We start from the raw sequence: 22,246 nt of genomic DNA, 5'->3' as shown, positions 1-22,246 counted from the left end.
TTTTTATACTTTTTGCTTTAATTCAAGCAAATGTAACGATATTCATTCAACAAACTGTTAAAATTCATTTTTCAATAAGAAATCGTTGTCACGGATTTTGTATCTTGAAGAAAAAAAACATGCGATTTTTTCGGTACACTTTTGAATGCATTTTTTTCTGGAGAAATGTTTGACCGAATTCAGCTTAATTCCCTATAAAACACTCATTAAAAGTGATTTCATCTCGATTGAACAATAATTAAAAATGTACCTCGATTTTTAATTACATTTTAAAAATCGACGTTTCACCGCCAACGAAGCATATTTTGAGTATTTCTTCACTATTTACAAATATATACACTGAAACCATTATTTTTATACTTTTTGCTTTAATTCAAGCAAATGTAGCGATATTCAATCAAAAAACTGTTAAAATTAAATTTTTCAATAAGAAATCGTTGTCACGGATTTTGTATCTTGAAGAAGAAAAACATGCGATTTTTTCGGTACTTTTTTGAATGCATTTTTTTCTGGAGAAATTTTTGACCGAACTCAGCTTAGCTCCCTATAAAACACTCATTAAAAGTGATTTCATCTCGATTGAACAATAATTAAAAATGTACCTCGATTTTTAATAACATTTTAAAAATCGACGTTTCACCGCCAACGAAGCATATTTTGAGTATTTCTTCACTATTTACAAATATATTCACTGAAACCATTATTTTTATACTTTTTGCTTTAATTCAAGCAAATGTAACGATATTCATTCAAAAAACTATTCAAATTCAATTTTTCAATAAGAAATCATTGTCACGGATTTTGTATCTTGAAGAAGAAAAACATGCGATTTTTTCGGTACTTTTTTGAATGCATTTTTTTCTGGAGAAATTTTTGACCGAATTCAGCTTAATTCCCTATAAAACACTCATTAAAAGTGATTTCATCTCGATTGAACAATAAATAAAAATGTACCTCGATTTTTAATAACATTTTCAAAATCGACGTTTCACGGCCAAAGAAGCATATTTTGAGTATTTCTTCACTATTTTCAAAAATAACTACTGAAACCATTATTTTTATACTTTTTGCTTTAATTCAAGCAAATGTAACGATATTCATTCAAAAAACTGTTAAAATTCAATTTTCAATAAGAAATCGTATTCACGGATTTTGTGTCTTGAAGAAGAAAAACCGGCGATTTTTTCGGTACTTTTTTGAATGAATTTTTTTCTGGAGAAATTTTTGACCGAATTCAGCTTAATTCCCTATAAAACACTCATTAAAAGTGATTTCATCTCGATTGAACAATAAATAAAAATGTACCTCGATTTTTAATAACATTTTCAAAATCGACGTAACTCGACCTAAGAAAAACATTTTGAGTATTTGTTCACTGTTTTCAAATATAACCACTGAAACCATTATTTTTGTAATTTTTGCGTTAATTCAAGCAAATGTAACGATATTCATTCAACAAACTGTTAAAATTCAATTTTAAATAAGAAATCGTTGTCACGGATTTTGTATCTTGAAGAAAAAAAACATGCGATTTTTTCGGTACACTTTTGAATGCATTTTTTTCTGGAGAAATGTTTGACCGAATTCAGCTTAATTCCCTATAAAACACTCATTGAAAGTGATTTCATCTCGATTGAACAATAATTAAAAATTTACCTCGATTTTTAATAACATTTTCAAAATCGACGTTTCACGGCCAAAGAAGCTTACTTTGAGTATTTCTTCACTATTTTCAAATATGTTCACTGAAACCATTATTTTTATACTTTTTGCTTTAATTCAAGCAAATGTAACGATATTCAATCAAAAAACTGTTAACATTAAATTTTTCAATAAGAAATCGTTGTCACGGATTTTGTATCTTGAAGAAGAAAAACATGCGATTTTTTCGGTACTTTTTTGAATGCATTTTTTTCAGGAGAAATTTTTGACCGAATTCAGCTTAATTCCCTATAAAACACTCATTAAAAGTGATTTCATCTCGATTGAACAATAATTAAAAATGTACCTCGATTTTTAATAACATTTTAAAAATCGACGTTTCACCGCCAACGAAGCATATTTTGAGTATTTCTTCACTATTTACAAATATATTCACTGAAACCATTATTTTTATACTTTTTGCTTTAATTCAAGCCAATGTAACGATATTCAATCAAAAAACTGTTAAAATTAAATTTTTCAATAAGAAATCGTTGTCACGGATTTTGTATCTTGAAGAAGAAAAACATGCGATTTTTTCGGTACTTTTTTGAATGCATTTTTTTCTGGAGAAATTTTTGACCGAATTCAGCTTAGCTCCCTATAAAACACTCATTAAAAGTGATTTCATCTCGATTGAACAATAATTAAAAATGTACCTCGATTTTTAATAACATTTTAAAAATCGACGTTTCACCGCCAACGAAGCATATTTTGAGTATTTCTTCACTATTTACAAATATATTCACTGAAACCATTATTTTTATACTTTTTGCTTTAATTCAAGCAAATGTAACGATATTCATTCAAAAAACTGTTAAAATTCAATTTTTCAATAAAAAATCATTGTCACGGATTTTGTATCTTGAAGAAGAAAAACATGCGATTTTTTCGGTACTTTTTTGAATGCATTTTTTTCTGGAGAAATTTTTGACCGAATTCAGCTTAATTCCCTATAAAACACTCATTAAAAGTGATTTCATCTCGATTGAACAATAAATAAAAATGTACCTCGATTTTTAATAACATTTTCCAAATCGACGTTTCACGGCCAAAGATGCATATTTTGAGTATTTCTTCACTATTTTCAAAAATAACCACTGAAACCATTATTTTTATACTTTTTGCTTTAATTCAAGCAAATGTAACGATATTCATTCAAAAAACTGTTAAAATTCAATTTTCAATAAGAAATCGTATTCACGGATTTTGTGTCTTGAAGAAGAAAAACCTGCGATTTTTTCGGTACTTTTTTGAATGAATTTTTTTCTGGAGAAATTTTTGACCGAATTCAGCTTAATTCCCTATAAAACACTCATTAAAAGTGATTTCATCTCGATTGAACAATAAATAAAAATGTACCTCGATTTTTAATAACATTTTCAAAATCGACGTAGCTCGGCCTAAGAAAAACATTTTGAGTATTTGTTCACTGTTTTCAAATATAACCACTGAAACCATTATTTTTGTAATTTTTGCGTTAATTCAAGCAAATGTAACGATATTCATTCAACAAACTGTTAAAATTCAATTTTCAATAAGAAATCGTTGTCACGGATTTTGTATCTTGAAGAAAAAATACATGCGATTTTTTCGGTACACTTTTGAATGCATTTTTTTCAGGAGAAATTTTTGACCGAATTCAGCTTAATTCCCTATAAAACACTCATTAAAAGTGATTTCATCTCGATTGAACAATAAATAAAAATGTACCTCGATTTTTAATAACATTTTCAAAATCGACGTAACTCGACCTAAGAAAAACATTTTGAGTATTTGTTCACTGTTTTCAAATATAACCACTGAAACCATTATTTTTGTAATTTTTGCGTTAATTCAAGCAAATGTAACGATATTCATTCAACAAACTGTTAAAATTCAATTTTAAATAAGAAATCGTTGTCACGGATTTTGTATCTTGAAGAAAAAAAACATGCGATTTTTTCGGTACACTTTTGAATGCATTTTTTTCTGGAGAAATGTTTGACCGAATTCAGCTTAATTCCCTATAAAACACTCATTGAAAGTGATTTCATCTCGATTGAACAATAATTAAAAATTTACCTCGATTTTTAATAACATTTTCAAAATCGACGTTTCACGGCCAAAGAAGCTTACTTTGAGTATTTCTTCACTATTTTCAAATATGTTCACTGAAACCATTATTTTTATACTTTTTGCTTTAATTCAAGCAAATGTAACGATATTCAATCAAAAAACTGTTAACATTAAATTTTTCAATAAGAAATCGTTGTCACGGATTTTGTATCTTGAAGAAGAAAAACATGCGATTTTTTCGGTACTTTTTTGAATGCATTTTTTTCAGGAGAAATTTTTGACCGAATTCAGCTTAATTCCCTATAAAACACTCATTAAAAGTGATTTCATCTCGATTGAACAATAATTAAAAATGTACCTCGATTTTTAATAACATTTTAAAAATCGACGTTTCACCGCCAACGAAGCATATTTTGAGTATTTCTTCACTATTTACAAATATATTCACTGAAACCATTATTTTTATACTTTTTGCTTTAATTCAAGCAAATGTAACGATATTCATTCAAAAAACTGTTAAAATTCAATTTTTCAATAAAAAATCATTGTCACGGATTTTGTATCTTGAAGAAGAAAAACATGCGATTTTTTCGGTACTTTTTTGAATGCATTTTTTTCTGGAGAAATTTTTGACCGAATTCAGCTTAATTCCCTATAAAACACTCATTAAAAGTGATTTCATCTCGATTGAACAATAAATAAAAATGTACCTCGATTTTTAATAACATTTTCCAAATCGACGTTTCACGGCCAAAGATGCATATTTTGAGTATTTCTTCACTATTTTCAAAAATAACCACTGAAACCATTATTTTTATACTTTTTGCTTTAATTCAAGCAAATGTAACGATATTCATTCAAAAAACTGTTAAAATTCAATTTTCAATAAGAAATCGTATTCACGGATTTTGTGTCTTGAAGAAGAAAAACCTGCGATTTTTTCGGTACTTTTTTGAATGAATTTTTTTCTGGAGAAATTTTTGACCGAATTCAGCTTAATTCCCTATAAAACACTCATTAAAAGTGATTTCATCTCGATTGAACAATAAATAAAAATGTACCTCGATTTTTAATAACATTTTCAAAATCGACGTAGCTCGGCCTAAGAAAAACATTTTGAGTATTTGTTCACTGTTTTCAAATATAACCACTGAAACCATTATTTTTGTAATTTTTGCGTTAATTCAAGCAAATGTAACGATATTCATTCAACAAACTGTTAAAATTCAATTTTCAATAAGAAATCGTTGTCACGGATTTTGTATCTTGAAGAAAAAATACATGCGATTTTTTCGGTACACTTTTGAATGCATTTTTTTCAGGAGAAATTTTTGACCGAATTCAGCTTAATTCCCTATAAAACACTCATTAAAAGTGATTTCATCTCGATTGAACAATAAATAAAAATGTACCTCGATTTTTAATAACATTTTCAAAATCGACGTAACTCGACCTAAGAAAAACATTTTGAGTATTTGTTCACTGTTTTCAAATATAACCACTGAAACCATTATTTTTGTAATTTTTGCGTTAATTCAAGCAAATGTAACGATATTCATTCAACAAACTGTTAAAATTCAATTTTAAATAAGAAATCGTTGTCACGGATTTTGTATCTTGAAGAAAAAAAACATGCGATTTTTTCGGTACACTTTTGAATGCATTTTTTTCTGGAGAAATGTTTGACCGAATTCAGCTTAATTCCCTATAAAACACTCATTGAAAGTGATTTCATCTCGATTGAACAATAATTAAAAATTTACCTCGATTTTTAATAACATTTTCAAAATCGACGTTTCACGGCCAAAGAAGCTTACTTTGAGTATTTCTTCACTATTTTCAAATATGTTCACTGAAACCATTATTTTTATACTTTTTGCTTTAATTCAAGCAAATGTAACGATATTCAATCAAAAAACTGTTAACATTAAATTTTTCAATAAGAAATCGTTGTCACGGATTTTGTATCTTGAAGAAGAAAAACATGCGATTTTTTCGGTACTTTTTTGAATGCATTTTTTTCAGGAGAAATTTTTGACCGAATTCAGCTTAATTCCCTATAAAACACTCATTAAAAGTGATTTCATCTCGATTGAACAATAATTAAAAATGTACCTCGATTTTTAATAACATTTTAAAAATCGACGTTTCACCGCCAACGAAGCATATTTTGAGTATTTCTTCACTATTTACAAATATATTCACTGAAACCATTATTTTTATACTTTTTGCTTTAATTCAAGCAAATGTAACGATATTCATTCAAAAAACTGTTAAAATTCAATTTTTCAATAAAAAATCATTGTCACGGATTTTGTATCTTGAAGAAGAAAAACATGCGATTTTTTCGGTACTTTTTTGAATGCATTTTTTTCTGGAGAAATTTTTGACCGAATTCAGCTTAATTCCCTATAAAACACTCATTAAAAGTGATTTCATCTCGATTGAACAATAAATAAAAATGTACCTCGATTTTTAATAACATTTTCCAAATCGACGTTTCACGGCCAAAGATGCATATTTTGAGTATTTCTTCACTATTTTCAAAAATAACCACTGAAACCATTATTTTTATACTTTTTGCTTTAATTCAAGCAAATGTAACGATATTCATTCAAAAAACTGTTAAAATTCAATTTTCAATAAGAAATCGTATTCACGGATTTTGTGTCTTGAAGAAGAAAAACCTGCGATTTTTTCGGTACTTTTTTGAATGAATTTTTTTCTGGAGAAATTTTTGACCGAATTCAGCTTAATTCCCTATAAAACACTCATTAAAAGTGATTTCATCTCGATTGAACAATAAATAAAAATGTACCTCGATTTTTAATAACATTTTCAAAATCGACGTAGCTCGGCCTAAGAAAAACATTTTGAGTATTTGTTCACTGTTTTCAAATATAACCACTGAAACCATTATTTTTGTAATTTTTGCGTTAATTCAAGCAAATGTAACGATATTCATTCAACAAACTGTTAAAATTCAATTTTCAATAAGAAATCGTTGTCACGGATTTTGTATCTTGAAGAAAAAATACATGCGATTTTTTCGGTACACTTTTGAATGCATTTTTTTCAGGAGAAATTTTTGACCGAATTCAGCTTAATTCCCTATAAAACACTCATTAAAAGTGATTTCATCTCGATTGAACAATAAATAAAAATGTACCTCGATTTTTAATAACATTTTCAAAATCGACGTAACTCGACCTAAGAAAAACATTTTGAGTATTTGTTCACTGTTTTCAAATATAACCACTGAAACCATTATTTTTGTAATTTTTGCGTTAATTCAAGCAAATGTAACGATATTCATTCAACAAACTGTTAAAATTCAATTTTAAATAAGAAATCGTTGTCACGGATTTTGTATCTTGAAGAAAAAAAACATGCGATTTTTTCGGTACACTTTTGAATGCATTTTTTTCTGGAGAAATGTTTGACCGAATTCAGCTTAATTCCCTATAAAACACTCATTGAAAGTGATTTCATCTCGATTGAACAATAATTAAAAATTTACCTCGATTTTTAATAACATTTTCAAAATCGACGTTTCACGGCCAAAGAAGCTTACTTTGAGTATTTCTTCACTATTTTCAAATATGTTCACTGAAACCATTATTTTTATACTTTTTGCTTTAATTCAAGCAAATGTAACGATATTCAATCAAAAAACTGTTAACATTAAATTTTTCAATAAGAAATCGTTGTCACGGATTTTGTATCTTGAAGAAGAAAAATATGCGATTTTTTCGGTACTTTTTTGAATGCATTTTTTTCAGGAGAAATTTTTGACCGAATTCAGCTTAATTCCCTATAAAACACTCATTAAAAGTGATTTCATCTCGATTGAACAATAATTAAAAATGTACCTCGATTTTTAATAACATTTTAAAAATCGACGTTTCACCGCCAACGAAGCATATTTTGAGTATTTCTTCACTATTTACAAATATATTCACTGAAACCATTATTTTTATACTTTTTGCTTTAATTCAAGCAAATGTAACGATATTCATTCAAAAAACTGTTAAAATTCAATTTTTCAATAAAAAATCATTGTCACGGATTTTGTATCTTGAAGAAGAAAAACATGCGATTTTTTCGGTACTTTTTTGAATGCATTTTTTTCTGGAGAAATTTTTGACCAAATTCAGCTTAATTCCCTATAAAACACTCATTAAAAGTGATTTCATCTCGATTGAACAATAAATAAAAATGTACCTCGATTTTTAATAACATTTTCCAAATCGACGTTTCACGGCCAAAGATGCATATTTTGAGTATTTCTTCACTATTTTCAAAAATAACCACTGAAACCATTATTTTTATACTTTTTGCTTTAATTCAAGCAAATGTAACGATATTCATTCAAAAAACTGTTAAAATTCAATTTTCAATAAGAAATCGTATTCACGGATTTTGTGTCTTGAAGAAGAAAAACCTGCGATTTTTTCGGTACTTTTTTGAATGAATTTTTTTCTGGAGAAATTTTTGACCGAATTCAGCTTAATTCCCTATAAAACACTCATTAAAAGTGATTTCATCTCGATTGAACAATAAATAAAAATGTACCTCGATTTTTAATAACATTTTCAAAATCGACGTAGCTCGGCCTAAGAAAAACATTTTGAGTATTTGTTCACTGTTTTCAAATATAACCACTGAAACCATTATTTTTGTAATTTTTGCGTTAATTCAAGCAAATGTAACAATATTCATTCAACAAACTGTTAAAATTCAATTTTCAATAAGAAATCGTTGTCACGGATTTTGTATCTTGAAGAAAAAAAACATGCGATTTTTTCGGTACACTTTTGAATGCATTTTTTTCAGGAGAAATTTTTGACCGAATTCAGCTTAATTCCCTATAAAACACTCATTAAAAGTGATTTCATCTCGATTGAACAATAAATAAAAATGTACCTCGATTTTTAATAACATTTTCAAAATCGACGTTTCACGGCCAAAGAAGCATACTTTGAGTATTTCTTCACTATTTTCAAATATGTTCACTGAAAGCATTATTTTTATACTTTTTGCTTTAATTCAAGCAAATGTAACGATATTCAATCAAAAAACTGTTAAAATTAAATTTTTCAATAAGAAATCGTTGTCACGGATTTTGTATCTTGAAGAAGAAAAACATGCGATTTTTTCGGTACTTTTTTGAATGAATTTTTTTCTGGAGAAATTTTTGACCGAATTCAGCTTAATTCCCTATAAAACACTCATTAAAAGTGATTTCATCTCGATTGAACAATAAATAAAAATGTACCTCGATTTTTAATAACATTTTCAAAATCGACGTAGCTCGGCCTAAGAAAAACATTTTAAGTATTTGTTCACTGTTTTCAAATATAACCACTGAAACCATTATTTTTGTAATTTTTGCGTTAATTCAAGCAAATGTAACGATATTCATTCAACAAACTGTTAAAATTCAATTTTCAATAAGAAATCGTTGTCACGGATTTTGTATCTTGAAGAAAAAAAACATGCGATTTTTTCGGTACACTTTTGAATGCATTTTTTTCTGGAGAAATGTTTGACCGAATTCAGCTTAATTCCCTATAAAACACTCATTGAAAGTGATTTCATCTCGATTGAACAATAATTAAAAATTTACCTCGATTTTTAATAACATTTTCAAAATCAACGTTTCACGGCCAAAGAAGCTTACTTTGAGTATTTCTTCACTATTTTCAAATATGTTCACTGAAACCATTATTTTTATACTTTTTGCTTTAATTCAAGCAAATGTAACGATATTCAATCAAAAAACTGTTAAAATTAAATTTTTCAATAAGAAATCGTTGTCACGGATTTTGTATCTTGAAGAAGAAAAACATGCGATTTTTTCGGTACTTTTTTGAATGCATTTTTTTCTGGAGAAATGTTTGACCGAATTCAGCTTAATTCCCTATAAAACACTCATTGAAAGTGATTTCATCTCGATTGAACAATAATTAAAAATTTACCTCGATTTTTAATAACATTTTCAAAATCGACGTTTCACGGCCAAAGAAGCTTACTTTGAGTATTTCTTCACTATTTTCAAATATGTTCACTGAAACCATTATTTTTATACTTTTTGCTTTAATTCAAGCAAATGTAACGATATTCAATCAAAAAACTGTTAAAATTAAATTTTTCAATAAGAAATCGTTGTCACGGATTTTGTATCTTGAAGAAGAAAAACATGCGATTTTTTCGGTACTTTTTTGAATGCATTTTTTTCAGGAGAAATTTTTGACCGAATTCAGCTTAATTCCCTATAAAACACTCATTAAAAGTGATTTCATCTCGATTGAACAATAAATAAAAATGTACCTCGATTTTTAATAACATTTTCAAAATCGACGTTTCACGGCCAAAGAAGCATACTTTGAGTATTTCTTCACTATTTTCAAATATGTTCACTGAAAGCATTATTTTTATACTTTTTGCTTTAATTCAAGCAAATGTAACGATATTCAATCAAAAAACTGTTAAAATTAAATTTTTCAATAAGAAATCGTTGTCACGGATTTTGTATCTTGAAGAAGAAAAACATGCGATTTTTTCGGTACTTTTTTGAATGAATTTTTTTCTGGAGAAATTTTTGACCGAATTCAGCTTAATTCCCTATAAAACACTCATTAAAAGTGATTTCATCTCGATTGAACAATAAATAAAAATGTACCTCGATTTTTAATAACATCTTCAAAATCGACAATTCACGGCCAAAGAAGCATACTTTGAGTATTTCTTCACTATTTTCAAATATGTTCACTGAAAGCATTATTTTTATACTTTTTGCTTTAATTCAAGCAAATGTAACGATATTCAATCAAAAAACTGTTAAAATTAAATTTTTCAATAAGAAATCGTTGTCACGGATTTTGTATCTTGAAGAAGAAAAACATGCGATTTTTTTCGGTACTTTTTTGAATGCATTTTTTTCAGGAGAAATTTTTGACCGAATTCAGCTTAATTCCCTATAAAACACTCATTGAAAGTGATTTCATCTCGATTGAACAATAATTAAAAATTTACCTCGATTTTTAATAACACTTTCAAAATCGACGTTTCACGGCCAAAGAAGCTTACTTTGAGTATTTCTTCACTATTTTCAAATATGTTCACTGAAACCATTATTTTTATACTTTTTGCTTTAATTCAAGCAAATGTAACGATATTCAATCAAAAAACTGTTAAAATTAAATTTTTCAATAAGAAATCGTTGTCACGGATTTTGTATCTTGAAGAAGAAAAACATGCGATTTTTTCGGTACTTTTTTGAATGCATTTTTTTCAGGAGAAATTTTTGACCGAATTCAGCTTAATTCCCTATAAAACACTCATTAAAAGTGATTTCATCTCGATTGAACAATAAATAAAAATGTACCTCGATTTTTAATAACATTTTCAAAATCAACGTTTCACGGCCAAAGAAGCATACTTTGAGTATTTCTTCACTATTTTCAAATATGTTCACTGAAAGCATTATTTTTATACTTTTTGCTTTAATTCAAGCAAATGTAACGATATTCATTCAACAAACTGTTAAAATTCAATTTTCAATAAGAAATCGTTGTCACGGATTTTGTATCTTGAAGAAAAAAAACATGCGATTTTTTCGGTACACTTTTGAATGCATTTTTTTCTGGAGAAATGTTTGACCGAATTCAGCTTAATTCCCTATAAAACACTCATTGAAAGTGATTTCATCTCGATTGAACAATAATTAAAAATTTACCTCGATTTTTAATAACATTTTCAAAATCGACGTTTCACGGCCAAAGAAGCTTACTTTGAGTATTTCTTCACTATTTTCAAATATGTTCACTGAAACCATTATTTTTATACTTTTTGCTTTAATTCAAGCAAATGTAACGATATTCAATCAAAAAACTGTTAAAATTAAATTTTTCAATAAGAAATCGTTGTCACGGATTTTCTATCTTGAAGAAGAAAAACATGCGATTTTTTCGGTACTTTTTTGAATGCATTTTTTTCAGGAGAAATTTTTGACCGAATTCAGCTTAATTCCCTATAAAACACTCATTAAAAGTGATTTCATCTCGATTGAACAATAAATAAAAATGTACCTCGATTTTTAATAACATTTTCAAAATCGACGTAGCTCGGCCTAAGAAAAACATTTTAAGTATTTGTTCACTGTTTTCAAATATAACCACTGAAACCATTATTTTTGTAATTTTTGCGTTAATTCAAGCAAATGTAACGATATTCATTCAACAAACTGTTAAAATTCAATTTTCAATAAGAAATCGTTGTCACGGATTTTGTATCTTGAAGAAGAAAAACATGCGATTTTTTCGGTACACTTTTGAATGCATTTTTTTCTGGAGAAATTTTTGACCGAATTCAGCTTAATTCCCTATAAAACACTCATTGAAAGTGATTTCATCTCGATTTAACAATAATTAAAAATTTACCTCGATTTTTAATAACATTTTCAAAATCGACGTTTCACGGCCAAAGAAGCATACTTTGAGTATTTCTTCACTATTTTCAAATATGTTCACTGAAAGCATTATTTTTATACTTTTTGCTTTAATTCAAGCAAATGTAACGATATTCATTCAAAAAACTGTTAAAATTCAATTTTCAATAAGAAATCGTATTCACGGATTTTGTGTCTTGAAGAAGAAAAACCTGCGATTTTTTCGGTACTTTTTTGAATGAATTTTTTTCTGGAGAAATTTTTGACCGAATTCAGCTTAATTCCCTATAAAACACTCATTAAAAGTGATTTCATCTCGATTGAACAATAAATAAAAATGTACCTCGATTTTTAATAACATTTTCAAAATCGACGTAGCTCGGCCTAAGAAAAACATTTTGAGTATTTGTTCACTGTTTTCAAATATAACCACTGAAACCATTATTTTTGTAATTTTTGCGTTAATACAAGCAAATGTAACGATATTCATTCAACAAACTGTTAAAATTCAATTTTCAATAAGAAATCGTTGTCACGGATTTTGTATCTTGAAGAAAAAAAACATGCGATTTTTTCGGTACACTTTTGAATGCATTTTTTTCTGGAGAAATGTTTGACCGAATTCAGCTTAATTCCCTATAAAACACTCATTGAAAGTGATTTCATCTCGATTGAACAATAATTAAAAATTTACCTCGATTTTTAATAACATTTTCAAAATCGACGTTTCACGGCCAAAGAAGCTTACTTTGAGTATTTCTTCACTATTTTCAAATATGTTCACTGAAACCATTATTTTTATACTTTTTGCTTTAATTCAAGCAAATGTAACGATATTCAATCAAAAAACTGTTAAAATTAAATTTTTCAATAAGAAATCGTTGTCACGGATTTTGTATCTTGAAGAAGAAAAACATGCGATTTTTTCGGTACTTTTTTGAATGCATTTTTTTCAGGAGAAATTTTTGACCGAATTCAGCTTAATTCCCTATAAAACACTCATTAAAAGTGATTTCATCTCGATTGAACAATAAATAAAAATGTACCTCGATTTTTAATAACATTTTCAAAATCGACGTTTCACGGCCAAAGAAGCATACTTTGAGTATTTCTTCACTATTTTCAAATATGTTCACTGAAACCATTATTTTTATACTTTTTGCTTTAATTCAAGCAAATGTAACGATATTCAATCAAAAAACTGTTAAAATTAAATTTTTCAATAAGAAATCGTTGTCACGGATTTTGTATCTTGAAGAAGAAAAACATGCGATTTTTTCGGTACTTTTTTGAATGCATTTTTTTCAGGAGAAATTTTTGACCGAATTCAGCTTAATTCCCTATAAAACACTCATTAAAAGTGATTTCATCTCGATTGAACAATAAATAAAAATGTACCTCGATTTTTAATAACATTTTCAAAATCGACGTTTCACGGCCAAAGAAGCATACTTTGAGTATTTCTTCACTATTTTCAAATATGTTCACTGAAAGCATTATTTTTATACTTTTTGCTTTAATTCAAGCAAATGTAACGATATTCAATCAAAAAACTGTTAAAATTAAATTTTTCAATAAGAAATCGTTGTCACGGATTTTGTATCTTGAAGAAGAAAAACATGCGATTTTTTCGGTACTTTTTTGAATGAATTTTTTTCTGGAGAAATTTTTGACCGAATTCAGCTTAATTCCCTATAAAACACTCAATAAAAGTGATTTCATCTCGATTAAACAATAAATAGAAATGTACCTCGATTTTTAATAACATTTTCAAAATCGACGTAGCTCGGCCTAAGTAAAACATTTTGAGTATTTGTTCACTGTTTTCAAATATAACCACTGAAACCATTATTTTTGTAATTTTTGCGTTAATTCAAGCAAATGTAACGATATTCATTCAACAAACTGTTAAAATTCAATTTTCAATAAGAAATCGTTGTCACGGATTTTGTATCTTGAAGAAAAAAAACATGCGATTTTTTCGGTACACTTTTGAATGCATTTTTTTCTGGAGAAATGTTTGACCGAATTCAGCTTAATTCCCTATAAAACACTCATTGAAAGTGATTTCATCTCGATTGAACAATAATTAAAAATTTACCTCGATTTTTAATAACATTTTCAAAATCGACGTTTCACGGCCAAAGAAGCTTACTTTGAGTATTTCTTCACTATTTTCAAATATGTTCACTGAAACCATTATTTTTATACTTTTTGCTTTAATCCAAGCAAATGTAACGATATTCAATCAAAAAACTGTTAAAATTAAATTTTTCAATAAGAAATCGTTGTCACGGATTTTGTATCTTGAAGAAGAAAAACATGCGATTTTTTCGGTACTTTTTTGAATGCATTTTTTTCAGGAGAAATTTTTGACCGAATTCAGCTTAATTCCCTATAAAACACTCATTAAAAGTGATTTCATCTCGATTGAACAATAAATAAAAATGTACCTCGATTTTTAATAACATTTTCAAAATCGACGTTTCACGGCCAAAGAAGCATACTTTGAGTATTTCTTCACTATTTTCAAATATGTTCACTGAAAGCATTATTTTTATACTTTTTGCTTTAATTCAAGCAAATGTAACGATATTCAATCAAAAAACTGTTAAAATTAAATTTTTCAATAAGAAATCGTTGTCACGGATTTTGTATCTTGAAGAAGAAAAACATGCGATTTTTTCGGTACTTTTTTGAATGAATCTTTTTCTGGAGAAATTTTTGACCGAATTCAGCTTAATTCCCTATAAAACACTCAATAAAAGTGATTTCATCTCGATTAAACAATAAATAAAAATGTACCTCGATTTTTAATAACATTTTCAAAATCGACGTAGCTCGGCCTAAGTAAAACATTTTGAGTATTTGTTCACTGTTTTCAAATATAACCACTGAAACCATTATTTTTGTAATTTTTGCGTTAATTCAAGCAAATGTAACGATATTCATTCAACAAACTGTTAAAATTCAATTTTCAATAAGAAATCGTTGTCACGGATTTTGTATCTTGAAGAAAAAAAACATGCGATTTTTTCGGTACACTTTTGAATGCATTTTTTTCTGGAGAAATGTTTGACCGAATTCAGCTTAATTCCCTATAAAACACTCATTGAAAGTGATTTCATCTCGATTGAACAATAATTAAAAATTTACCTCGATTTTTAATAACATTTTCAAAATCGACGTTTCACGGCCAAAGAAGCTTACTTTGAGTATTTCTTCACTATTTTCAAATATGTTCACTGAAACCATTATTTTTATACTTTTTGCTTTAATTCAAGCAAATGTAACGATATTCAATCAAAAAACTGTTAACATTAAATTTTTCAATAAGAAATCGTTGTCACGGATTTTGTATCTTGAAGAAGAAAAACATGCGATTTTTTCGGTACTTTTTTGAATGCATTTTTTTCAGGAGAAATTTTTGACCGAATTCAGCTTAATTCCCTATAAAACACTCATTAAAAGTGATTTCATCTCGATTGAACAATAATTAAAAATGTACCTCGATTTTTAATAACATTTTAAAAATCGACGTTTCACCGCCAACGAAGCATATTTTGAGTATTTCTTCACTATTTACAAATATATTCACTGAAACCATTATTTTTATACTTTTTGCTTTAATTCAAGCAAATGTAACGATATTCATTCAAAAAACTGTTAAAATTCAATTTTTCAATAAAAAATCATTGTCACGGATTTTGTATCTTGAAGAAGAAAAACATGCGATTTTTTCGGTACTTTTTTGAATGCATTTTTTTCTGGAGAAATTTTTGACCGAATTCAGCTTAATTCCCTATAAAACACTCATTAAAAGTGATTTCATCTCGATTGAACAATAAATAAAAATGTACCTCGATTTTTAATAACATTTTCCAAATCGACGTTTCACGGCCAAAGATGCATATTTTGAGTATTTCTTCACTATTTTCAAAAATAACCACTGAAACCATTATTTTTATACTTTTTGCTTTAATTCAAGCAAATGTAACGATATTCATTCAAAAAACTGTTAAAATTCAATTTTCAATAAGAAATCGTATTCACGGATTTTGTGTCTTGAAGAAGAAAAACCTGCGATTTTTTCGGTACTTTTTTGAATGAATTTTTTTCTGGAGAAATTTTTGACCGAATTCAGCTTAATTCCCTATAAAACACTCATTAAAAGTGATTTCATCTCGATTGAACAATAAATAAAAATGTACCTCGATTTTTAATAACATTTTCAAAATCGACGTAGCTCGGCCTAAGAAAAACATTTTGAGTATTTGTTCACTGTTTTCAAATATAACCACTGAAACCATTATTTTTGTAATTTTTGCGTTAATTCAAGCAAATGTAACGATATTCATTCAACAAACTGTTAAAATTCAATTTTCAATAAGAAATCGTTGTCACGGATTTTGTATCTTGAAGAAAAAATACATGCGATTTTTTCGGTACACTTTTGAATGCATTTTTTTCAGGAGAAATTTTTGACCGAATTCAGCTTAATTCCCTATAAAACACTCATTAAAAGTGATTTCATCTCGATTGAACAATAAATAAAAATGTACCTCGATTTTTAATAACATTTTCAAAATCGACGTAACTCGACCTAAGAAAAACATTTTGAGTATTTGTTCACTGTTTTCAAATATAACCACTGAAACCATTATTTTTGTAATTTTTGCGTTAATTCAAGCAAATGTAACGATATTCATTCAACAAACTGTTAAAATTCAATTTTAAATAAGAAATCGTTGTCACGGATTTTGTATCTTGAAGAAGAAAAACATGCGATTTTTTCGGTACTTTTTTGAATGCATTTTTTTCTGGAGAAATGTTTGACCGAATTCAGCTTAATTCCCTATAAAACACTCATTGAAAGTGATTTCATCTCGATTGAACAATAATTAAAAATTTACCTCGATTTTTAATAACATTTTCAAAATCGACGTTTCACGGCCAAAGAAGCTTACTTTGAGTATTTCTTCACTATTTTCAAATATGTTCACTGAAACCATTATTTTTATACTTTTTGCTTTAATTCAAGCAAATGTAACGATATTCAATCAAAAAACTGTTAACATTAAATTTTTCAATAAGAAATCGTTGTCACGGATTTTGTATCTTGAAGAAGAAAAACATGCGATTTTTTCGGTACTTTTTTGAATGCATTTTTTTCAGGAGAAATTTTTGACCGAATTCAGCTTAATTCCCTATAAAACACTCATTAAAAGTGATTTCATCTCGATTGAACAATAATTAAAAATGTACCTCGATTTTTAATAACATTTTAAAAATCGACGTTTCACCGCCAACGAAGCATATTTTGAGTATTTCTTCACTATTTACAAATATATTCACTGAAACCATTATTTTTATACTTTTTGCTTTAATTCAAGCAAATGTAACGATATTCATTCAAAAAACTGTTAAAATTCAATTTTTCAATAAAAAATCATTGTCACGGATTTTGTATCTTGAAGAAGAAAAACATGCGATTTTTTCGGTACTTTTTTGAATGCATTTTTTTCTGGAGAAATTTTTGACCGAATTCAGCTTAATTCCCTATAAAACACTCATTAAAAGTGATTTCATCTCGATTGAACAATAAATAAAAATGTACCTCGATTTTTAATAACATTTTCCAAATCGACGTTTCACGGCCAAAGATGCATATTTTGAGTATTTCTTCACTATTTTCAAAAATAACCACTGAAACCATTATTTTTATACTTTTTGCTTTAATTCAAGCAAATGTAACGATATTCATTCAAAAAACTGTTAAAATTCAATTTTCAATAAGAAATCGTATTCACGGATTTTGTGTCTTGAAGAAGAAAAACCTGCGATTTTTTCGGTACTTTTTTGAATGAATTTTTTTCTGGAGAAATTTTTGACCGAATTCAGCTTAATTCCCTATAAAACACTCATTAAAAGTGATTTCATCTCGATTGAACAATAAATAAAAATGTACCTCGATTTTTAATAACATTTTCAAAATCGACGTAGCTCGGCCTAAGAAAAACATTTTGAGTATTTGTTCACTGTTTTCAAATATAACCACTGAAACCATTATTTTTGTAATTTTTGCGTTAATTCAAGCAAATGTAACGATATTCATTCAACAAACTGTTAAAATTCAATTTTCAATAAGAAATCGTTGTCACGGATTTTGTATCTTGAAGAAAAAATACATGCGATTTTTTCGGTACACTTTTGAATGCATTTTTTTCAGGAGAAATTTTTGACCGAATTCAGCTTAATTCCCTATAAAACACTCATTAAAAGTGATTTCATCTCGATTGAACAATAAATAAAAATGTACCTCGATTTTTAATAACATTTTCAAAATCGACGTAACTCGACCTAAGAAAAACATTTTGAGTATTTGTTCACTGTTTTCAAATATAACCACTGAAACCATTATTTTTGTAATTTTTGCGTTAATTCAAGCAAATGTAACGATATTCATTCAACAAACTGTTAAAATTCAATTTTAAATAAGAAATCGTTGTCACGGATTTTGTATCTTGAAGAAAAAAAACATGCGATTTTTTCGGTACACTTTTGAATGCATTTTTTTCTGGAGAAATGTTTGACCGAATTCAGCTTAATTCCCTATAAAACACTCATTGAAAGTGATTTCATCTCGATTGAACAATAATTAAAAATTTACCTCGATTTTTAATAACATTTTCAAAATCGACGTTTCACGGCCAAAGAAGCTTACTTTGAGTATTTCTTCACTATTTTCAAATATGTTCACTGAAACCATTATTTTTATACTTTTTGCTTTAATTCAAGCAAATGTAACGATATTCAATCAAAAAACTGTTAACATTAAATTTTTCAATAAGAAATCGTTGTCACGGATTTTGTATCTTGAAGAAGAAAAATATGCGATTTTTTCGGTACTTTTTTGAATGCATTTTTTTCAGGAGAAATTTTTGACCGAATTCAGCTTAATTCCCTATAAAACACTCATTAAAAGTGATTTCATCTCGATTGAACAATAATTAAAAATGTACCTCGATTTTTAATAACATTTTAAAAATCGACGTTTCACCGCCAACGAAGCATATTTTGAGTATTTCTTCACTATTTACAAATATATTCACTGAAACCATTATTTTTATACTTTTTGCTTTAATTCAAGCAAATGTAACGATATTCATTCAAAAAACTGTTAAAATTCAATTTTTCAATAAAAAATCATTGTCACGGATTTTGTATCTTGAAGAAGAAAAACATGCGATTTTTTCGGTACTTTTTTGAATGCATTTTTTTCTGGAGAAATTTTTGACCAAATTCAGCTTAATTCCCTATAAAACACTCATTAAAAGTGATTTCATCTCGATTGAACAATAAATAAAAATGTACCTCGATTTTTAATAACATTTTCCAAATCGACGTTTCACGGCCAAAGATGCATATTTTGAGTATTTCTTCACTATTTTCAAAAATAACCACTGAAACCATTATTTTTATACTTTTTGCTTTAATTCAAGCAAATGTAACGATATTCATTCAAAAAACTGTTAAAATTCAATTTTCAATAAGAAATCGTATTCACGGATTTTGTGTCTTGAAGAAGAAAAACCTGCGATTTTTTCGGTACTTTTTTGAATGAATTTTTTTCTGGAGAAATTTTTGACCGAATTCAGCTTAATTCCCTATAAAACACTCATTAAAAGTGATTTCATCTCGATTGAACAATAAATAAAAATGTACCTCGATTTTTAATAACATTTTCAAAATCGACGTAGCTCGGCCTAAGAAAAACATTTTGAGTATTTGTTCACTGTTTTCAAATATAACCACTGAAACCATTATTTTTGTAATTTTTGCGTTAATTCAAGCAAATGTAACAATATTCATTCAACAAACTGTTAAAATTCAATTTTCAATAAGAAATCGTTGTCACGGATTTTGTATCTTGAAGAAAAAAAACATGCGATTTTTTCGGTACACTTTTGAATGCATTTTTTTCAGGAGAAATTTTTGACCGAATTCAGCTTAATTCCCTATAAAACACTCATTAAAAGTGATTTCATCTCGATTGAACAATAAATAAAAATGTACCTCGATTTTTAATAACATTTTCAAAATCGACGTTTCACGGCCAAAGAAGCATACTTTGAGTATTTCTTCACTATTTTCAAATATGTTCACTGAAAGCATTATTTTTATACTTTTTGCTTTAATTCAAGCAAATGTAACGATATTCAATCAAAAAACTGTTAAAATTAAATTTTTCAATAAGAAATCGTTGTCACGGATTTTGTATCTTGAAGAAGAAAAACATGCGATTTTTTCGGTACTTTTTTGAATGAATTTTTTTCTGGAGAAATTTTTGACCGAATTCAGCTTAATTCCCTATAAAACACTCATTAAAAGTGATTTCATCTCGATTGAACAATAAATAAAAATGTACCTCGATTTTTAATAACATTTTCAAAATCGACGTAGCTCGGCCTAAGAAAAACATTTTAAGTATTTGTTCACTGTTTTCAAATATAACCACTGAAACCATTATTTTTGTAATTTTTGCGTTAATTCAAGCAAATGTAACGATATTCATTCAACAAACTGTTAAAATTCAATTTTCAATAAGAAATCGTTGTCACGGATTTTGTATCTTGAAGAAAAAAAACATGCGATTTTTTCGGTACACTTTTGAATGCATTTTTTTCTGGAGAAATGTTTGACCGAATTCAGCTTAATTCCCTATAAAACACTCATTGAAAGTGATTTCATCTCGATTGAACAATAATTAAAAATTTACCTCGATTTTTAATAACATTTTCAAAATCAACGTTTCACGGCCAAAGAAGCTTACTTTGAGTATTTCTTCACTATTTTCAAATATGTTCACTGAAACCATTATTTTTATACTTTTTGCTTTAATTCAAGCAAATGTAACGATATTCAATCAAAAAACTGTTAAAATTAAATTTTTCAATAAGAAATCGTTGTCACGGATTTTGTATCTTGAAGAAGAAAAACATGCGATTTTTTCGGTACTTTTTTGAATGCATTTTTTTCTGGAGAAATGTTTGACCGAATTCAGCTTAATTCCCTATAAAACACTCATTGAAAGTGATTTCATCTCGATTGAACAATAATTAAAAATTTACCTCGATTTTTAATAACATTTTCAAAATCGACGTTTCACGGCCAAAGAAGCTTACTTTGAGTATTTCTTCACTATTTTCAAATATGTTCACTGAAACCATTATTTTTATACTTTTTGCTTTAATTCAAGCAAATGTAACGATATTCAATCAAAAAACTGTTAAAATTAAATTTTTCAATAAGAAATCGTTGTCACGGATTTTGTATCTTGAAGAAGAAAAACATGCGATTTTTTCGGTACTTTTTTGAATGCATTTTTTTCAGGAGAAATTTTTGACCGAATTCAGCTTAATTCCCTATAAAACACTCATTAAAAGTGATTTCATCTCGATTGAACAATAAATAAAAATGTACCTCGATTTTTAATAACATTTTCAAAATCGACGTTTCACGGCCAAAGAAGCATACTTTGAGTATTTCTTCACTATTTTCAAATATGTTCACTGAAAGCATTATTTTTATACTTTTTGCTTTAATTCAAGCAAATGTAACGATATTCAATCAAAAAACTGTTAAAATTAAATTTTTCAATAAGAAATCGTTGTCACGGATTTTGTATCTTGAAGAAGAAAAACATGCGATTTTTTCGGTACTTTTTTGAATGAATTTTTTTCTGGAGAAATTTTTGACCGAATTCAGCTTAATTCCCTATAAAACACTCATTAAAAGTGATTTCATCTCGATTGAACAATAAATAAAAATGTACCTCGATTTTTAATAACATCTTCAAAATCGACAATTCACGGCCAAAGAAGCATACTTTGAGTATTTCTTCACTATTTTCAAATATGTTCACTGAAAGCATTATTTTTATACTTTTTGCTTTAATTCAAGCAAATGTAACGATATTCAATCAAAAAACTGTTAAAATTAAATTTTTCAATAAGAAATCGTTGTCACGGATTT

Source organism: Phalangium opilio, unplaced genomic scaffold (assembly GCF_054372755.1).
Source record: "Phalangium opilio isolate 3A_F unplaced genomic scaffold, DU_Popi_V2 ptg000087l_1, whole genome shotgun sequence".
Lineage (NCBI taxonomy): Eukaryota > Metazoa > Arthropoda > Arachnida > Opiliones > Phalangiidae > Phalangium > Phalangium opilio.
Note: the sequence above shows the minus strand (reverse complement) of the source record.